Source organism: Microtus ochrogaster (genome assembly GCF_000317375.1).
Source record: "Microtus ochrogaster isolate Prairie Vole_2 chromosome 14 unlocalized genomic scaffold, MicOch1.0 chr14_random_1, whole genome shotgun sequence".
In the NCBI taxonomy this organism is placed as follows: Eukaryota; Metazoa; Chordata; class Mammalia; order Rodentia; family Cricetidae; genus Microtus; species Microtus ochrogaster.
The window spans coordinates 35,141,867-35,149,126 of record NW_004949096.1 but is presented as its reverse complement, the minus strand read 5'-3'; the positions used below and the strand labels follow the sequence as shown (position 1 = coordinate 35,149,126).

The window sequence follows — 7,260 nt, the reverse complement described above, 5'->3', positions numbered from 1 at the left end:
GGCGTGCTCCACCACCGCCTGGCTTCCAATTTTCTTTAATTCTAGTCATTCCTGTATAACACACTAATTCTTTAGATTTATCCCTTCCAATTCTATGTTAGTACTACATTCTTAGTCACCAAATTATTTTTCTCTACAAGCCATGTTTTTGCCATTTTCAGTTTTTTCTATCTATACAGTCTCCCTATAGTTATAAAGACATGTTGAACTAAACAGTAATTGATAACTTGAGATATATGCATTAGAAACAATGATCTTGCCTTTAATCATTTTGTACATTTTACCTATTTTGAATCCTACGTATAAAGATATGATAATGGTGAGAAATAGTCTCTGTCCGTACCATCACTTCCAAATGGGTCAACTGACATTGAATGTGTCTTTCTACTGAGGTATCAATTCAGTAACAACTCACTGTCAAACCAACTAAAAACATCCATTAAGTAAAGGGTATGACAGGGACCCCCCAGGATTTCGTCATTCTCACAGTCAATATCATTATTTTAGTATAGTGTAAATCAGTAGATTTACCTCACAAATGCAGGCTCTGTACTGTAGGCGTCAAATCGGCTCCCTAAGGACAAACACTAGTTCAAACACAGAAAGTGTCAGATCCCTTGGAACTGGAATTACAGATACTGTGAACTGTCATATGGGTGCTAGGAATCGGACCTGGGTCATCTGGAAAAGCAGTCAGTACGCTTAACCACTGACCCATCTCTTTAGCCCCTAAACCTTGGATCTTTAAAAGAATGTGCAAATAATACCAGATTATAGATAATTTAAAACAGTAAGTCACTAGCTACTTTAAAGTTAAATTTAAACACACCTAGACATCCTATAGTTTAAATGTCATGCTTTTAAAAGCTGAAGGATTAAAATCTGATATTTCCACAGAAGGCTCAAAAACTAATGGGAAACAAAACTGTAAACCGTAGAAACAAAAATAGTAGATAGTGTTACAAATAAATACATTGAAGAGAAATAATCAGAAGAGAAAGAATATATGTATGCTCTTTGATGAAGACGGCTTTGGCGGAGATGAGGAACAGCAGGATGGCAAGGTCAAGAAAACAAGCACCCCTCTAGGAATCAGCTGCCAGGGAGAGTGTACGCGGAACCACGAAACAGTCTCCACAACGATCCTTAAGTGTCATGAAAGGCACCTAAATATTTACTTTTTCTCTAAAGGTAATGACAGAGTCACAGCAAGGCTCTAAAGAAAGTTATGTAGTCCCAACAAATAAGAGCAAAGATGGGCTTTCAGACTGAAGAGAGAAAATCTTAGTTGTCTACTGTATGATTTGTAACTACAGTTAAGAAAGGAGGATGAAGGTTAGAACGAGGGCAAGAGAAACGGAATAGAGGAAGTATATACAAGAACACTGCAAAGACAATGACAAGACTTGCCAAATGATCAGACACAGCATGGAATGATGTCACTAAAGTCATTAGCAATGGTTTTTTGAACAAATGAGAATGTGCATGTGTGTGTGTGTGTGTGTGTGTGTGTGCATTTGAGACTAGGCCTTGCTATGAAGGCCAGGCTGGCCTTGAACATATAACCCAGTAAAACTCTGCCATACTTCAAAAAAGGATTATAAACTAAAGTCAACAAAGTAGCCAGATGTGGCGCTTCCCTGAAATCCCAGCACCTCTGAAGCTGAGGCAGGAGAACTGAGAATTCAAGCCAGCCTAAGCTAGAGAGCAAAGCAATGTCTCAAAACAAAACAAGAACTTGATGGCTCACATGACAGAAGTGCTACTCAAATGCAGTCCAAAGACCAATACCGGTTGGGGAACTACTTCTCTCTGGTCTACAGCAAAATAAGCTTGTGACAAAGGTAAACCAATTAATCATACTGACTTCTATAGTAATCAGACTTCCACTCTCAGGCAAGTTTTACATCCTGAGAAACACGGACACTAGGCAGGGCTACATATTGCAGCCATGTCTCATCACTGAAGGTAAGGTGGAACCGTCAATGATTCAGACTCTGAGAGCACTGTTCTACAGGACACAGAGAACAGGATCAGTCACAAAAGTCTAATACCAATTGCTCCACCGTATATTGATATGACTCTGGTCACTAGCAAGACTCAAGGAAAGGAAAATCCAGTTTAGCTAGAAAGAGAAAGAAAAAGCTTTAGCCAGCCCCAGTGTCTTTTTCAATGTTGGCCCCATCCTCTTTCAGAGGCCAGCTTAAGCTTCCCTTCTGTCTCTGATGGTTCCAGTTCTTGGAGTTTACTTCTTAGTCTGAGTCCTACAGTGCTTGTTGACCATACTGCTCATTCAGTACAGTTTTTTGGCTGAAATGATGAGAGCTGAGGTGAGAAAGGAACCATTTCAGAAGGGAAGCACCAGAGAGACAGAGAGCGAGAACTTAGTATGGGAAAACAATGAAGAAAAGTAAGGCAAACTATTAAATCACTAAACAATAATCTCTGGGATGAAATGAGTCCACTGATAGTATGTTATATCCTGATATCTACTTTAATAATCTTCAGTCAACACTTAATAGTTGCTAGCTAACAGTCTGTTAGTTAAGGAAATATAGTCACAGAATGGAGGATCTGTGAAGCCACCCAGAAGAGTTTACATTTGACTTAGCAAGAAGTAGAGTCAATATTACCTCAGGATGGCCAAAATGGGTATATACAAGATGCATGTGAAAAAGACAGGAATAAGGAAAATATCCTACAAAAAAGAACAATTAGAAAGCCACTACAGGGAAGAACAAATTAGGCACACTGCTTTGGTGATTCGATGATAGTAAAAACTGAGTGTTTTCACTTGCTTACATTACCCCATTCTCCTTCTGTGAAAAGGGAAGAACATTAATTGTTATTAACTAAATAACAATAACAATAACAAGCATTCATTATGACCGTTGCACTGTGGTACACACCTACTCAGGAGGCTGAAGCTAGAAGGGTGGTGAGCTCAAAGCTACCTCAGGTTCACAAAAAAAGATCTGTCTCAAAACCAACAAGCAGACCAACCAACAAACAAAAATACTGTAATTTAAAAACTGACCATCATGATCATGAAAAGCACGTTTCAGCCTTGGCATTCTTCCATTTCAGACCAGAATGAACTTTCTTGTGGGAGCGTGCTCTACACCACGTAGCACATCTGGCAGTACCTCTAGCCCCTGCCTTCAAGATGCTAGTAACATTCATCTTCCTTTCTCTAGCCCTGCTAAACAAAATGCTCTGGACACTACTCAGTGTTCTAGTAAGGAAAATGCTCCCAGATAGGAACTGCCAATTTTCAGGACAATAAGTAGCTCAGCTCTGAACATGTTAGGTATATAGTAAGAGAACATTACCTACACAATGTGCCTAAACAGAAATATCATGTTAATGAAAAACCCCAATTTCAGGGCTGGAAAGGTGACTCCCTAGTTAAGAGCACTGACTGCTTTTGTTGAGAACCCAGGTTCAGGTCCCAGAAACTACATGGCAGCTCACTCAAGGTCCAGGGAATCCCAAACTCTCTTCTGGCCTTCCCAGGTACCAGGCATACACATGGTGCAGACATACAAGCAAGCAAAACACCCATACAAATAAAAAAATACACCTTTTTATAAAACCCCTATAGTTTGGGAGATTACAACATATTGCCACTGGAAATGATATTATATCACTTTATTCTGTGACAAAATACCTGAAGTAACAAGGTATTTTGGCTCACTATTTTGGAGGAATTTCACAGCATGTCAGAGCAGGGACAGTGACGACAGTGTTACTGGCAGCAGGAGTATGCTGAGGCGGTGCCTATAATCTGGAAGACCAGAAGCAGACAACGCTGGGGGAACCATGGGCTGGAACAACCTTCAGCAGGCTACCCCCAGCAACAAACTTCCACCAGTCAGACCCTACAGGCTTCATACACTTCAAAATTAGGTCCGAACCTGGGGTCCAAGCACCCCAAATTTAAGCCTGGAAAAAGCATTTAATAATAATTATATTTTCCTTGTTTTTATGTAGTGTGTTTTAAAACATATAAAAATAATACTCTTTTAAAATGCAGACATCAGCCATTGAGTACAGTGGCATGCATCTGTAATTCCAGCTACCTAAAGCAGGAGGATCTCTTAAGCCTAGGAGTTAGAGGCCAGCCTTGGTCACAGTAACATATTTTCACACTATATATAAATAAACACACACAATAAAAACCCATTGACATTATATACTAATAATTAAAATCAAGAAAATAAATCATAAAGAAATTGAAACCTTGTTTTTCTACTGCTAATATTTTACTTAAGGTCCCAAACTGGGCATTCTACGAAGAGAAAGACTAAGGAAAAGAACAGACATCACTGCAATGAAGAAAGGGATAATCCTAAACAAGCAAAAGAAGAATTCTAAGGCATCTAAACAAAAGTATTAGAATGCTAAGGAAAAGTAAGGAAAGATAGAAGGAAATATCCCTAGTTTCTAAGAGGGATTATATATATTCAGGTTATAATTGATAAGTATTTAGAATATTTGATATATACAAAATACAGCTTTGTGTGTTGTATATGGGCTTGCAGTGATGCACACACATCAGGTGCCTATAAAGTAGTTTTGAGAGTTTTTTGTTTTAAAAGGTAGGAGTCAGGCTATAGGTATAACAGGTCACAGCAGGGCTTTGATATGCATATGCCATGCCCTGGGGGCTCTAGCACCAAACATATATAAACACAAAAATGTATAAGTCTATCATGTGATGACTGATCTATCATCTTTGATTGATCTAACCAATAAAATATTTTTTAAAGAATGTACCAATTTCCTGGTACAGGCTTTCCAGAAACTGACAGCTTTCATTTCCTGCCTCTCCAGTGTATGGTCATGGACCCCAACCCACGTGATGCAAGAAGTGCAAGCCACACAAAGAGACTGTGTATAGGCACTCCAGTTATCATTTCCGGCCACAATCAACACCAAAAACTATCCAGAAGAAAGAACAATCCTTAAGTTCAGCACAAGTTAAGTATTCTGATAACTCTAAACTCAGCTGGTTATTTTTATAACAAAATAAATGCAAGACTCCTCTTTGCTTCTTGACTGCCATGAGGTGAACAATTTCTATGACATACTCTTACCACCATGAGATCTGCTTCATCTCAGACATGAAACATCTCAGACACAAAACCAACCTTGGGCAGGAGCATCTGAAACTGTGAGACAAAATAATCTTCTTCCCTTCAAAAAGTTAGGATGCTAAGCATTTTTGACTAAAGTTTGATATAATGGCTTTATTTTACAACTGTTTTATTTACAAAGCTACCTGGATTCTATCCTATTTATATTGCCAATAAACAAAAGATCATAACGATTAATAAACTACAAGTAAATAAACCAACTAGCTAATGAAAAGACATCTTTAAATATTTTTGTTATTTCTTATTCATTGTTGTCTCAAAAATATAAGTCTATGAGCAATTATTCATTACTGACAGGTTTATATTACTACAGCAAGATCCCTGCAATTCATCTTCAAAGATGTGCTTAAAATATAGTCGAAAGATCAGGAAGATACATTTTAAGTATCTACAGTGTTATGGCATAATTAAGTTATATTCTAATTATTAGTTATATTTAAGTATAATTAAAGAAGCATGACTACAGCCAATATCATCATATTGACACAGTACTCTATAGATGAGAAACTACCTACCTAAATCCAACAGGACTGACATTCAGCAGGGAGTCTTAAACAGGAAGAGTTGAAATGCGGCAAAACCTACTCACAAGGCTAAGTGTCAGAGAACTTTGAAAAATAACAAAAGGGAGCCTAACAAGGAGGCAAAGGCAGGTTTACCTCTGCGAGTTCAAGGTCAGCCTGGTTTACAAAGCAACTTCCAGGGCAGGCAGGGCTGTTACAAACAAACAACCCCACATCCTGTCATTTTTAATGCAGCATGACATAAAACCAACTAAGCATAGTCTATAGATTAAAAAAGGAAACCCCTGCTGGGTGTAGTGCTTGCTGCACGCTTTTATCCAACTCTCCAGGCAGAGCAAGAGGGTGTCTGTGAGTGTGAGACCAGTTTGGTTCAAATAGTAAGCCTCCGTCTAAAGGAAAAAATAATTGTGCTGAGCGGTGGTGGTGCCACACAGAGAAACCCTGCCTCGGGAAACACAAACAAACCACAACAAGAAGAAACCCAAAAACTAACAAACAAGAATTACATCCTTCTGTTAGATAGGCAACGTTCTGATCCGAACACCCAGAGCTGTTAATAAATATTAAACTTCTTAGACTCTGCAACACCTCTGTGAGTCAAGTAAATATTTCTTCAATGACTGGCTTAGTCAAGGTCACAGAGTAAACTGGAAGCAAGAACTAAACCTAGGAACGGGTCTGCAGCTTTGTGAGTTAATGAATATCACTGCAATTTGCGGTTCTGGAAATCCCCTCAGTCCACCCGAGTTGAAATTAACCTGTCGGGGCTACAAGTCTACAATGGAAGGCACATTTTAGGAAAAGAAAACCCCCTATTTGAATACGTCTTAGGTGTGAGGAGTTTGTTTAATTCACTTCTTGTACTTCACTAAAAACATGCGTGACTAGGGCAGTTACTAGAGGAAGCTGGTCAAGTGATTATAATAAGGCCTGGGATGGTAGGTGGCACAAAACCAGAAAACGGAAGCAAAAGGAAGGAGACCAAAGTCGGGTCGAGTGTCCAAGAGAAGGGAGAACTGGTCAAGGCCACCCTCTGAGACGGGCAACCGTAGGAGGGCAACGCAGACACCAGGAGTCCGGGCCTTTGCTGGACCAGCCAGTTGTCTGGGGTTGGCCCACCCCTCCGCGGACAGGGCTCGTCTCCCAGATGACAAGCAGCTGGCGGACGCCTCCCCCGAGAACCGGAGCCGGAGCCAGGACGCACTCACCGCAGCGCCCACACTCCGCTAACGCCGGCCTCCTCGACTGACGCCCATCGCCCACCACCCGAGGGAGAACAAGCCTCCGCTGTCGGACGCAGGCCAGCGCAGCTCATCCCCTCTTCCCGATTTGCTTTGCGTGGCGACGCGTCGCGTCTCTAGACGTCACGGCAGAGGCGGGTCTTCCAGTGAGCCCCCGTAACTCCTCCCACTGTCCCACTGGGCGGGGCAGCGGATGGCCTGCTCCGGAAGGGCGCGCGCCGAGCCGTCTGCGCAGGCGTCCGTGGGGCGGTTTGTGCCTGTGCGGGACGGAAGCGCGCGCGTCTGGTGCTTCCGGGGTTCTCAAGCTTCTTATTTCCGTGTGGTAGCATGTTCAGT

At 41.1% G+C, this 7,260-nt stretch overlaps 1 protein-coding gene across 1 annotated transcript in view; it reads right to left on the bottom strand.

Annotated features, from left to right (window-relative positions):
• Usp8 (ubiquitin specific peptidase 8) overlaps window positions 1-7,029 on the bottom strand; it is a 49,497-nt gene extending 42,468 nt beyond the window's left edge. Inside the window, exon 1 of the mRNA XM_005364419.3 lies at window positions 6,892-7,029. The gene's annotated coding sequence lies outside the window, so the exon portion shown is untranslated. The remainder of the gene's footprint in view (window positions 1-6,891) is intronic.
• Between the last annotated feature and the right edge of the window lie 231 nt (window positions 7,030-7,260).